We start from the raw sequence: 14,386 nt of genomic DNA, 5'->3' as shown, positions 1-14,386 counted from the left end.
CAGTATTTGTCTTTGGTGCCTAGCATACTTCACTTAGCATGATGTCCTCAAGGTTCATCCATGTTGTAACCTACAGAGACTTTTTAGACTTTTTCTCCTCATCTTCCCAAGAAATTTTAATACCACAGATATGCTGCATATCTGTTTGTGTACTGTGACCCTTTGGAAGGTCACAAATCATTGAAATATCCAACATCGTTCACCCTCCTTCCCAAGAACTAATTTTTGCAATCAGTGGTTATTCCTCCCACTGAAAATGCATGCTCTGGCCAGCATCCATGGCCATACCTGCCTATGTGTGCCTTCTGTCTTCTTGCCTCTTATTTGCATATACTGCCGGAATTACCTCCCTTACCCCTGCCCCCGGCCCCAGAATTTCTTCAAAACCCAAGCTGGATGTCACCTCCTCTAGGAAGCCACCCTGGGTTCTCCTATTTACACCCTTCCTCCCGGTCACCTCAACTTTCCTCTACTATGTGCTTCTAATTAGAGTCTACCATCTTTGCTTACTCCCAACCTCACCCAGTAGTCCAGGAGGTCCCTGTGGTAAGAACTGTCTCCATCCTTCTCCCATTTCCAGAGCCAGTGTGGCACCAGAAGCAGTGCAATCCCCTAATGGATGTTCATCGAATGCATGACCTCATTACATCCTCACAAGAATGCCAACAGCATTAAAAGCCCATAGAACAGCGGAGGAAACTGAGACCCTGAGAAGTAAAGTAACCTGCCCCAGGCCACATGACCTGGGGGAAGCACCTGGGTCTTTGGAGTCAGACCAGCCTGGGCTAAAAATCTGGATTCTGCTATTAACTATTGCATGCCTCTGGGCATCAACGCCTCTCAGAGCCTCAGTTCCACACCTGGAAAATGTAAATTCTTGGTGCAGCTCAGGAAACTGAGTGACCCAGGCAGGACTCAACAGATGGTGGCCATTGTTAGTCTATTAAGTGGTGGAGTCAGAGTTTGATTCCGGCTCTGCTACACCGCACAGTCCAAGCACTTTGGGTTCTGTTGCTGCTCCCTCACTGGACTGCCAATGTGCTTTTGTACAATGGAAACTGAGTCACTTGTTTCCCATGGCCCCCTCTGAGAGGGTAGGGCCCCTCTGGAGCAGAAAGCCAGCTCTGGGGCTGGGGGTTGCTTAAAGAGCCCCAAATTAAAAGGGAGCTGCACGTTCTCAGGAGACATTTCCATCCAGCCCAGGCAGCCTGACAAATCACCCTTCTCTGCTCTAGGAATATTTCTGTCTCAAGAACTGAGGCCATTTGTCTACATTCAGTCTTCCTGGCTCCTCTGTGCCGTGAGCATGCTGACAAATCTGACCGTCTGGTGCCTTTTTCTATCAGTCAACAGAAGCTCTATTACCACCTGTGTGACAGGTTACACCATCATCAAGTGGGCCTGGCTTTGTAGAATCAGCCAGACTCCAGCTAGCGAGAGAGAGAGAGAGAGAGAGAGAGAGAGAGAGAGAGAGAGGGCTAGTCTGACAGAACCTGGAAACGTGGATCACTCTTCAGGCACAGGCAGCCTTGGAGAACTCACTTAACCTTTCTGGGCTTCACTCTCTTTGCAGGCAGAGTGGGACCCCCAGCCCTGGGAGGAACTACCAGGGATTTCTGTAAAGCACCTCACATACAGTAGCTGCACCTCTACCATCAGTCGCCCACTCGTCACTGGGCAAGGAGTGTGGCCACGAAGACCCTTGCCTCAGCCGAAAACTTAAGGGGAGCTCTAAGTCTTAAGATACAGCAAACATCCAGGCAGTACTTAAAAAATAAAATCAAAATTAGCGTCAAAAAAGAAATACTTCATGATGAACAAAAGATCCACTTTTTAAAATAAAGACAGGAATCTTGTTCATCATTTTTCCTTTTGCTTCAGGCTCCAGTATAGCTTGGCCTGGCGTCTCAGCTTGCCCTTTCCTTGTAAGAATAAGAGCCTCGATGGCAGAGTCAAAGAAATGACTCACCTAGAGATGCTGAGGTTATAATCCACCCCCCCCCCCTTTTTTGAGATTTTATTTATTTATTTGTGAGAGACACACAGAGAGAGAAGCAGACACAGGCAGAGGGAGAAGCAGGCTCCCTGCAGGGAGCCCAATGTGGGACTCTATCTCAGGACCCCGGGATCACACCCTGAGCCAAAGGCAGATGCTCAACCACTGAGTCACCCAGGCGCCCATAAATGCCATTTTTTTAAAGATTTGAAATGATCCAGGGGGATCCCTGGGTGGCGCAGCGGTTTGGCGCCTGCCTTTGGCCCAGGGCGCGATCCTGGAGACCCGGGGTCGAGTCCCACGTCGGGCTCCTGGTGCATGGAGCCTGCTTCTCCCTCTGCCTGTGTCTCTGCCTCTCTCTCTCTCTCTCTCTGTGACTATCATAAATAAATAAAAAATTAAAAAAAAAAAAAAAAAAAAAAGAAATGATCCAGAAACTGTCCCAAAGGACAGAAAGCCTGGGGCCAAGGAGGTGTCTGAGGCCCAGATATAGGTCCTGGAGGCAGACTCAGGCCTAAGCAAGACTTAGGACCACCTTGCTCCTCCCCCCACTGTCTTCCATGGAGTGGCTCAGGACAAAAGTGCTGAATGGCAGGGATAGGGGCAGAGGGGAGATGTGACAAGGAGCTCCGCATGGAGACTAGTCCCAGGGTTTTTGACATATAGTGAAATACCAGGAGGGCTCCTGGGTTGCCCTTGGAGGACACACTGCTGGCTGGACCCCCATCACTTTCGGGGAGCTGCTCATGGAAATCCCAGGCCAAGACAGCTCTGATTCAGGGGAAGCCTCTTTACTGTCACCATTGCTCCCTTCTTCCACTGCAGGGACACAGCCTGGATCTCTGCCACTGGCTTTCTGGCCAACTTCCTCTCCCTTTGTTCCTGTTTCTTCCCCTACCCCCACCCCCTCTCCCCAGCCTGCAAGCCTCCTGGTTTCCAGGCCTGGATTCCAGGCCCTGTACTTGGATCCTGCACTCTGCCTGCCACTCCATCTTGTCAGGCCCTGAGTAACTCTCCCAGAACCGGACATAACCAGCCCACCTGACCATCTTCCCAGTGCTGCTCCATCAAGCCCAGATATTGTGTGCGGTATGCACGGCTTATCATACTCTCCCCCCTCCTGCCTCCACTCTGCCCCACTCTGACAGCACATGGACATCCCAGAACTTTTGTGCCTGGTGTTTTGCTCAGGTCCTTCTGTCTAAACTCTGCCTTTTTCTCTCCTAATTATCCCTCAGTACTTCACGCTAATGTCACCTCCATTCAAAGGAGACTCTGACTTCATTCTTACCCATTCTGAAAATCTACTATTTCTGGGTAGCTCTTGTGTGCCTGGGATGGGCTGACCTGTGGGGTCTTCAAGTGTGGGGACTGTCTTAGTTACCTTCATGGCCCCAAGTCCCAACATGACAGGGGCGCTCCCTGAGTATTTGATCAATAATTCTGACCTTGGACAGCCTCACATTCATGCCACATGTGACTACAGCCTCTCAGCTGGATGCCCCCCTTGTGCTTGGACCTGCTTTTGTTCCATACTTAGCCATCCTGCCGGCAGCCACAGAACATGCCACTGTTTTCCTTTGGCAGCCTCTGAAGAGGATCGGTTGTCCTTAGTGTCAATCGGGCTTATGGGTTCATTGACTCCACCCAACCTTACAGCTCCTGGGACCATCCCAGCCTGGAGCGGTAGAAAATGCCTCGATTTTGAAACCCATCATCTATGGGTTTGAAACCTGTCTCCCCTGCTTACCATCTCTGTCACTTTGACTGCAATACTTTGATGAACTAAACCACAGTTTCTTCGACCCAAAAGATGAGACTAAGCTTTCCTACTTGCTAATTTGTGAGAATTCATGTAAATGGAAAGTGTATAAATTACCCAACACATAGTAGGTGGTGCTCTAGCAATTTCGACTTTCATTTTATTATTTTTGTTTTCCTTTGAGTTAGAATGAGGCACATCCATCCTTATGCCTTTGCTTTATTTTTGACTTTCAATGAACTGAGTCTACCCCATATCTGGGGGTTTTAGGCACCTGACAATTATCACTGTATCTGGACATTAGTGCTGATATTAGCCTAACTGCTTACATTTCTATTTTTCCATTTCTACATCACAACTTAATGTAAAAAGGAAAAATAGATCTGTCTCTTTTGAATCCAGCTGCCAGGCTTAGCTCATATTACACTGTTTATAGACTTCGAGAAGGAGCAAATAACTGGCAGGTTTGTCAGCCCCAAGTTTTCAATGCGATGAGTCTATCCTGACTTATTGTTATTACCCCCTAATAGTTTACACTGTATTATTCTGTAATTACTCTGTGAATCACCCTGACAGCTTGCATGTTTGCAGCTTGCCTGAGTTCTTCTTTCATCTTCCGCTGAAAGCATCATTAGTCTTGCACTTGCCCACAGGAAGAAGACCCCCGTCACCTGCCAAATACAGAGGACCTTTGTCAATCCTTGTCAGGAGAGGATGACACACGAGCCACCCTGGTCTTGGGTTGGGTTGCTCATTTGGGGAGAAGGAACAGTTGCATGCATTCTAAATAACCCCTAAAAATAATGCAACCCATCTCCCCTCGTTTTGTAAGGGCTAAAGATACTGTCTTCATATCAGAATGTAAGAATGCACTCTTTGGTCAAACTTCCTCTCAACCTTAAGGATTGCACACTAGCTGGGTTGATTATTGATGGGGTCTCTTCAGAACAGGCTGTGTGGCGGTGGTCATTGAAGGACAAGTCCAATTCCCTTTTTTTGCATTAAAATGTGAGAACCCACCAATGGGAAAATATAGTTGGGCAGGACTGGGAGCCAGCCCAACAGCCAAGCTTCTCTCTTCCAAGGAAAGCCCACCTCATCTATAACCCTTGCAGAGTAGAGCAGAAAAGGTCACACAACACAAGTACACGTCACACAATGCAAGTGAATGCACTTTGCTGAATTTAGACCCCAGGGGTGCCCCTCTTTCCTATAGTGACTTTCTTCCCCTCTCTGGGCCTCAGTTTCATTGTCTATGAAATGGGCACACTAACTCCTCTCCTAAGTTGTCTCAGCTAATGCTCCTTCCTCTAAGCTTATTTCGCAATGAACAAAGGTTATGAGGCTCCTCTTTTAGAACATGTAGACTCTAGAAGGCCTTGGGGTTTCAAACTCAGTGCCCTAAGACAAGGATTCTTCTGCCCAGGGGTTTGGAAAATAGTTGTGCTTCTCAGACACTTAATTTTAGACATAGAGCAACTGAGCACCTCCTTGTCCAGCCTCTTCCTGGGGGCCCTGAATACGTCCATTTTGCAGCTCCAGGCTGAAGAAAGAGTTTGTTGTGTCAACACCACTGAAGAGGGGTCTTCCTCACAAACTGGCTTTTTGTTTGAAGGGCAGCCCCAGTCCAAGCCTTGAGGAAAAGACTTTGCAAATTGTCAGAAATGATGCATCAGTGTGCAAAATGCAAATCTCCCTGGCAGGAGAGGAGCCTTCAGACCCACAATCCCCTTTCCACCCCCACTCCTCCCCCCGCCTCTCCCCCAAGACCCTCTAGGCATAGCCAAATAATTTTCTAACATGCAGAAAACTTTCTAATTGCTTCTTAAAGTTTTTTTCCCCCTTAACTGTTTTTACTTATTATAACAAAGCCTATTGTATTATGAAAGGAATATATACTTATTGTATTTCAAAAAATACAGATAAGTGGAAAAAAGGAAGGGAAAAATTGCCAATCATCATACCAAAAGATAACTACTTTAAGCTTCTTGGTGTATTCTTTTTCTGTTATTTTGTTGTGTTGAGATATTTTTACATACTTATGATTCTACATAAACAATTTTGATACTTGCTCTTTCCCCTTTATGTTTTACCATAAGAAGTCTCCTTTATGGTAACTTTCTGATACTATTTTAAATGGCTGCATGATTTCCCACTCTTCAGACTTGGCTCTCCCCTGTAATCACCACACCAGCGCTGAACATTTGGGTGGTGTCCAATTATTTCATAGTGTAAATAAGGCCTGATAAGCATCTCCAGGCATGAAGCTTTCTCTCCATTTCAGATTATTTCCTTAGGAAATTACTTGGTCAAAGGGAATGGATATTTTTTATGTCTCCTGATCCATATCATCAAATTATTTCTCAAGACATTTCACTTTTTTAGAAACAAACAAGGAAAGGAGTGTGAAGGAAGGAGCGCTGGCCTTCTATCATCCTGCCAAAATGAAGTCGCTGGAATTCTCCCAAGGCTGGACCCTTCCTAAAGAGTCGGTGGGTGAAATGGTTGCTAAGAGAGTAAAGCTTAAATAGTCTCACCACACACACACACACACACACACACACACACACCATGGCCATTATGGGATGGGATGGAGGTATTAGCTAATGCTATGGTGGTAATCATTGGGCATCTGGGAGAGCAGAGATTGATTATTGTGGATTGAACAGACCGTGTGTAGGTAATAAGATAGATTGGTACCTAGAAGGCTGTGAAAATTCAATGAGGGACAGTCTCTCCTGGGCATACTGCTATAATTCCTGTATGAATCTGAAACCTGGGGGTGAAGATAAGAGCCAGAGAAAATTGTCTAAAGTGGTAGAGTCCAATACATTAGCCACTTTCCCCACATTGTAGCTATCGAGCACTTGAAATGCGGCTGGTTCAAAGTGAGATGTGCTATAGGGGATAACATACCAGATTTTTGAGTCTTAATTTAAAAAAAGGAAAGAAAAGAAAAAGAATGTAAAGAATCTCATTAATTATTTTTATATTGATTACATGTTGAAATAGTATTTTTTATATATTGGGCTAGATAAAATATATTTTGAAAGTCAATCTCTTTTTTTTATAATAAACTTATTTTTTATTGGTGTTCAATTTACCAACATACAGAATAACAGTATGAGTATAATACAGTGCTCATCCCGTCAAGTGCCCCCCTCAGTGCCCGTCACCCATTCACCCCCACCCCCCGCCCTCCTCCCCTTCCACCACCCAGTTCATTTCCCAGAGTTGAGTCTTTATGTTCTGTCTCCCTTTCTGATATTTACTACCCATTTCTTCTCCCTCCCCTTATATTCCCCTTCACTATTATTTATATTCCCCAAATGAATGAGACATATAATGTTTGTCCTTCTCCGATTGACTCATTTCGCTCAGCATAATACCCTCCAGTTCCATCCACGTTGAAGCAAATGGTGGGTATTTGTCGTTTCTAATGGCTGAGTAATATTCCATTATATACATAGACCACATCTTCTTTATCCATTCGTCTGTCGGTGGACACTGAGGCTCCTTCCACAGTTTGGCTATTGTGGACATTGCTGCTAGAAACATCGGGGTGCAGGTGTCCCGGCGTTTCATTGCATCTGTATCTTTGGGGTAAATCCCCAGCAGTGCAATTGCTGGGTCGTAGGGCAGGTCTATTTTTAACTCTTTGAGGAACCTCCACACAGTTTTCCAGAGTGGCTGCACCAGTTCACATTCCCACCAACAGTGTAAGAGGGTTCCCTTTTCTCCGCATCCTCTCCAACATTTGTGGTTTCCTGCCTTGTTAATTTTCCCCACTCTCACTGGTGTGAGGTGGTATCTCATTGTGGTTTTGATTTGTATTTCCCTGATGGCAAGTGATGCAGAGCATTTTCTCATGTGCATGTTGGCCATGTCTATGTCTTCCTCTGTGAGATTTCTCTTCATGTCTTTTGCCCATGAAAGTCAATCTCAATTGTTTCTTTTCAATTCTGTTTCAGAGTTACTGGAAAATGTAAAGTGGCATAAATATCCCACATTATATCTCTATTGGACAGCACTGGTAGCAAGAAGCTCTAGTATTAACCTCTCTGGCACCAAGAAGCCTGAGGCAACCCTCATAACACAAAGGGGCTTACCGAAAGTTGACACCACTTAGACACTTGGCATCATCAGTTAGTGGGAAAGAATCCTCCCTGCCAGTAAAGCAGTGATTTTTAGCCTTCAGAGCATCAGAATCATTTGATCCTTTTTGTCAAACACAATTGCTCTATGCTCTGTGTCCCAGAGATCCTGAATCGCTTAGTCTGGGGTAGGGCAAGACCACCTAATTTCCAAAAGTTTCCCACTTAATGGGGTTGTTCATATGCAACCGAGGTTGCAGGCTCTTACTTTGTATCCTGGCTCTGTCACCTGCTAGCAAGATGACTTTGGGCATTTACCTGCAGAATAGCGATAACCATAAGAGCAACATAAGAACTAAATGATACTATCCACCCTATCTGGTAGAAAATGAGTAATAAAATTTGTAGCTTTTTTTAAACATATGGCTTATGAATTACTGCTACTTAGCATAACAAAGGCCTGTCTTTGACTCATGAGTCAGTACAGACCTTTGCAAGAGTGCAGATCAAAAAACAGTGGCAAAATAAAATGTGTGCCTTTCATCTGTGCCATTCAGTTCAGGGCCTTTGGTGTCCCAGAAAGTAATTACTCAGAAGAAACAGAAGCAGCACCTACTTGAGTAAACATGAGTAAACAGAACTGAGGTTTTCCATACAAACAGACTGAGTGTTCTGACTTCCCCCCGCCCCTTACCTGCTGTGCAGCCTTCAATGAGTATCTTAACCTCGTTGAGCCTTAGTTTCCTTGTCTGGATGATGAAGATAGTAGTAATGATGATTGGAATAGCATTGTCAGAAGGATTAAATGAGTCCAGAGGGCTTAGCTTTCTTTAGGATACCTGTGGTAGGGTACACTTATGTGAGGGCAATGGGCACAGCATCCTCATCTGTAAAATGGACCTAGGATGGCGGTGCCTCTGGCATGTCATGAGGACTCAATTATGGTGGTGTCTGGCTCAATGAACACAGCCTTTATTCCTGTACTTGATTTATCCCTGACTCTGTGGGATGCTAATCCTGATGCCCTTCTCTCAACCCTGCCAGAGGCCAGATGCCCAGTCACTTGAGAAGTTCAGAGTGAATCGGGACAATTAGGAGACAGGACATGTGTTGTTCCCCCTCCCAGCGGGCTTCCCAAGAAGGTAGAGTGAAGAGCCTGGGGAAGACCTAGATGCTTCAGCCCCAAGGAGCTTCAGCTCCTTCCCTCACAATGGACAGTGGTGAGGCCTATTGATCATGTGGTCCTATAACCACTTCCCTTTTGTAGATTTAAAGAGAGAGAGAGAAAGTAACTGATCTCTGACCACAAAGCAACCCAAGGGTAGAGCCTGACAAAAACCCCACACTTTTCCCACTGCATCAGGTAGTATCTCTAAGAGCACACCTATGTGCCTAAATCATAGAGGGTGGGAGGATAGGACCTTCCCTCCTTGCCCCAAATACTTTCCTCCTTTTCCTCACTACTGAAGGCAACTCCTTTCTGTGAGGAGAGGACAGGTACGATCACCCATGTGGGTGGTTCTGCACAGGCCCACAGACTTACTACCTCTGATCTTCACAAACCTCCAAGGCCAGGATGATAGTGCCCATTGGGAAGGTGAAAAAAACTGGAGGTGAATGGAGCTGAATGGAAGTTAAGTGGCTCATCCAAAGTTGAGGGACAGCTGTTAAGGACAGGGCCAATGCCTCGACCCAAATGTTCATGTTCCAGGTTTGTATATAAAAAGAAAAGACTTTTGAGAGAGGCCACACAGTGCCAACTAAGATAGAAAGATATAATTGGCTTCCTTGGGGGGAGGGGGGAGTCCTGTACTGGCACTTAAGATACCAGGCTGTGTGATGAGGTCTTGACCTTGGCCACACCACTTCTGAAATTTGAGCCTTCATTTTCTCATTTGTAGTATGGGAGTTTTTCCCAGATGACTTCTAAGATTCCCATCCCATATGACAAGCTGTGACTCTCAGTCTGGGTCCTACATGCATTAGCTTAGCCTTCCTTAGCCACTGGAGGCTGATAGTCCCATTAACTCAACAGCCTTCCAGCTAATGAACTTCTCAGCCAAGGAGGAATTAATAGCCTAATCACACTAATAGCCACCGCTTCACAAACACCTACTATCTACTACGCATATATGTAGCCCCGATCCTAAAATACCCTGCAAAATGAATACTATTACCTCTATTTCACAGACGAGGAAGCTGAGGTCCTAAGAGAGTAAAGGTTTTCCCACAGTTAGGCCATTCATAAGGGATGGTGGTATGGTTCAAAGCTACACGATGCTATTAACTACTGCATGCTGTCTCCTACCTCATCGCCTAAACATTACCACCATTATTTTCCCTTGGATTCTGAGCTTTTTCTTGCCTCCTCAAGAAGTTGATTCTTAAATAAGGAAAGCATTTGGCCAATCGGGCAAGGTTCCACCTCGCTTTCCCAACAACATCACCCCCAGCTCCAGGGAAGGGGAAAAAATAGCAAGGAGAGAAAGGTGTTTGAAAACATTCTGGTTCACATAATTACTATATTTAGCAGGGTATCCCCTGGAGACTAATTTAATGCATAAAATATGTATATATAGCAATCACTAAGTATCACAGGGTTTGCTGAATCTCTATTTAAATAAAAAACAACAACTCAGAAACAACAATGGTACTGAAGACAGGATCAAGTGGAGACAAGGGTTTTCTTTTTTAGCTCTTTGGCCTGATTCTCCCTGATGCTGCATGGGAGGAGAGAACAGGGAACCAAAAAGAGTGAATGAGAGGGAATCCTGAGGGAGAACAATGTATGAGTTCTCTAAAGGGTAGGACAAGGAGAAAGTAGGGATTGTGTGTGCCCACTGTAGAGGAGGTATCTCGATCATAGCAGCAGGGCCTCCAGAAGCGGAGATACCATAAGTGGTGGTGGGCGGGTATCACACTATGTATTGGATGCTGTTCTGGGCATCATGGCTCCAGCCTGCAAGGTCTAGGAAATGCCATCAGCACTTTGAGGACCAGTGGGAGAAACTTCTAGCCTAAAGAATCAGGGGCAGCTTCCCAAAGGAGGTGAAACTTCAGTGGAGCCTTGAGAAGGGGAGAAGATAGGTAGAAAGGAGAAAGAGGGATGTTCTGGGTATGAGGGACAAAGTGGCCAGAAGTGTGGTGGATGGATTGTGAGTGACACACTGGGAGATGGTGGGTTGGATTTCTTGGTTGAAGATAAGGGTCCCACGGGGATCCTTGGGTGGCTCAGCAGTTTGGCGCCTGCCTTTGGCCCAGGGCGCGGTCCTGGAGTCCCGGAATCGAGTCCCGCATGGGGCTCCCGGCATGGAGCCTGCTTCTCCCTCTTCCTGTGTCTTTGCCTCTCTCTCTCTCTATGTCTATCATAAATAAATAAATAAATATTTTTAAAAAAGTGAAGATAAGGGTCCCAGTTGAATAACACCAAGAGACAAGTTTGAAAGAGATTGTCAGGAGACTGTAAAGATGCCTGATTTATTAATAGAGGAGTATAGGCGCTGTCATGTAGACAATGGGAAGACACAGGGAAGTACCTGCTAGATTGGATGGAACACTTGGGAGAGCAGCTAAAAGCTGTTGGAGGAGGTCAGGCAAGAGGAAATTGGGTCTGAATTGGAGCAGCGCCAAGAATGGGGAAGACATGAGCAAGAAGAAAGAAATAATTGAGGAAGAATTATCAAGACTCAGCAACTTGCTGTCTGTGGTGGAAGGAGCTGGGCAGAGAGAATGGGACCTGTGTTCCAAGTCCTTATGGGAGGTTGATAGAGAAGTTTGGAGGCCTCTTGGGGAAAAATTGGTCAGCAATTCTCTGGGTCCTCTTCTCAAGGGAAAGGGGATGCTTGGGCCAAGAAGTGCACTCTCAGCAGCAGCCTCCTATCTAATGAGCACTGAGTGTGCACTTTGTGCGAGGTGCTTTGCTAAGTGCCTTACACACATCTGCTCATTGAACACAGTTCATAGCATTGTGACAAGCCTGTGAGACATATTATTTTCTCAGTTTTACAGGTGAGGAAGTTAAGGCGCGGAGAGGTTAAATAAAATTGCCCAATATCAGCCCACCAACCAATTGATCTGACTCCAGCATTTGTGAACTTAGCAGTGAAGGATGTTGGTAGAAAAAGCATGGTCTGGGAGTCATAGAGACCAGAGTTCCAATCCTGTTCATACCAGTTACAGCTCTAAGACATTGGTCAAGTTAATGACCTCAATTTCCTTGCCCATAAAATTGGTATAATGATACGTGCTTCATCTACCATATAGGGCTGTCCTGGTAGAAATAAAAAATGGGATGATGTATTTGAAATTGCTCTGTAAATTGTGATGCGCTGTAGGAATGTGATGTATAACAGACATGAGCCTCTGAAATTGGCCACAAAGTACCTGGATGCTATGATTTAGAGAGCTTGCTCTGTGACCTTGGCCGAGTTTCTTGACTACTCTGGATCTCAATTTTCTTATTTACAGAGGGAGTACTCTTCTGAGGATTAGGATAAAAACAGAACTTAGAATTTTCTCTGCATTTCTCTACATTTCTGCCTTTCTCATTCTCCCTGTCTCAGTGATCCCCCCAGTTGTACATCATGCACAGACATAATAAACACCTCTGTTTCCCTCACCCATCCCTGCCATCATCAAATCTTAGCTGTTCTGTCACCAAACTACAGCTCTAATCTCTCACTCTTTGCTGTCACCACCACTACTCCTCCAGTCCAATCTGCCATATTCTCTGCCTGGGTTACAGCCATGAACTCCTACCGATCTTGCTCAGATCCTTTTCGCCCCGCACCTATCCACTGCCCATCACAAGCCAGAGTAACTTTTTTTTTTTTTAAGATTTTATTTATTTATTTGAGAGAGACAGAGACAGAGAGAATGAGTGAGGGGGAGGGGCAAAAGGAGAGAGAGAAGCAGACTCATCCCTGAGCAGGGAGCCTGATGCAAAGCTGGATCCCAGGACCCTGGGATTGTGACCTGAGCTGAAGGCAGACGCTTAACCAACTGAGCCACCCAGGCGCCCCAACCCTTTTAAAAACACAAATATACGCATATCATTATTTTGCTTAAGACATTTCTATAGCCACTCATTACTCTTAAAGTCAGTTACTGAATTCTTCTCACAACCCACAATGCCCTCCGTGGTCTGGACGCTGGCTGCCTCTGCAGCTGGCTCTTGGGCTGATCTCTGCTCTCATGCAACACACTTCAGCCACCTTGACCTTCTCCTAGTTCCTCTGAATGACATTCTCCTTCCTGCCTTAAGACCTCCATACAAGCTATTCCTCCCACCCCAGAACATTTCCCCTCATGTTCTACAGCGAGTAATGCCTGTTCAGCCTTCAGAGGCTGGCTTTTCAGGCCTATCCTCTGCAGAGCCTTCCCTCACTACCCCAGACTAGTCCAGGTCACCTTGTCATATGCTCTCAGATATGCTTGTTCTTTTTCTCTCCATATTTAGCATAGAACCATTTATTTAATCATATGTGTGAACATCTGCTTAACAGCTATTTTCCCTGCTGGACTGTGAGTTCCATGAAGTCAGGGTCTAGTTTTGTTTGTTTGTTTGTTTGTTTGCTGCGGTATCTCCAGTGCCCAGGCTCTGGTAGGTACTCTGTACATAGTTGCCCAGAGCTGGAAAAGATGTCAGATGAAAGCATCAAGCACAAAGGCTCAGATGAAGTCTATATTCAACCCGTCGTTCTCTCTCATCTACCTCGCTGTGGCTCTAGGCCAAGATGGGATCCCGGGCTGTCAGGGACAATGGTAGCTTATGTCACATCTCTTTCCGGGGTGGTTTTCTTGTGACATTCTTGGCATCTGGAGTGAGGAGGACAGCAGGCATCCCAGGAGCCTGGAAGAATGATTAGCATGAGCTTTACATGCCTCTCCCCTGGCTTTCTTCTCTAAGATATGGAGAGAAGCAGCCCATGTGCTATTGAAAATATTGCTGGATTCCAGGGCTTCTGTCTTTATAGGAGGAAGAGACCACAAGGATGGGCTCAAGGGGATGACATAAAATGCTGAGATGAGAGCCTCCTAGGAATGCACCAGGCACATGGCTTGGTTTTCTGATTCCATACCTCTGCAGATGGATCAGGCCACCCCTGGCTTCTCAGGCCCCTGCATCAGAATATAATGAGCCCTTGAGTTTGTATGGTTCCTGTCACATTCTTTCTCCTGCTGGAGCCCAGCAAGCAAGCAGTTAACGGGGTCAGGAGTGAATCAGCAACAACTGTCCCAGATTGTTACCCCATTGTCTTAATGTATAAATTGAGGGACAGAGAATCAAGCCACCCATAACAGACAGAGATTTAATCGTATGAAAACAAAACAAAAAAACAAAAAAAAACCCTTCCTCTGATGACAGCCCCCTTCCTGAAATAATATCTGTTACAAAAGCTAAATGGGTGAGAAGAGGACTCCTCTGAGGGAAAATGAAGTGCTTGAATAGCACAAGGACACCAAGCCTCCTAGAAGTACCCACTCTACTGAGAGAAGAGCAACCCAGGAGGACCTAATTCACCATGAGCCTTT

General features: G+C 45.7%; 1 protein-coding gene and 1 long non-coding RNA gene across 3 annotated transcripts in view; one reads left to right on the top strand and one right to left on the bottom strand.

The window, feature by feature from the left end:
- ASIC2 (acid sensing ion channel subunit 2) overlaps positions 1-14,386 on the top strand; it is a 994,452-nt gene that overhangs the window by 692,612 nt on the left and 287,454 nt on the right. The gene's annotated exons all lie outside the window — the stretch shown is intronic.
- LOC144286103 (uncharacterized) overlaps positions 3,942-14,386 on the bottom strand; it is a 31,351-nt gene continuing 20,906 nt past the window's right edge. Inside the window, exon 3 of the long non-coding RNA XR_013354198.1 lies at positions 3,942-4,429. This is a non-coding gene — a long non-coding RNA (uncharacterized LOC144286103). The remainder of the gene's footprint in view (positions 4,430-14,386) is intronic.

Source organism: Canis aureus, chromosome 16, assembly GCF_053574225.1.
Source record: "Canis aureus isolate CA01 chromosome 16, VMU_Caureus_v.1.0, whole genome shotgun sequence".
Taxonomy (NCBI): domain Eukaryota; kingdom Metazoa; phylum Chordata; class Mammalia; order Carnivora; family Canidae; genus Canis; species Canis aureus.
Note: the sequence above shows the minus strand (reverse complement) of the source record. Positions and strands in the feature narration are given on the sequence as shown.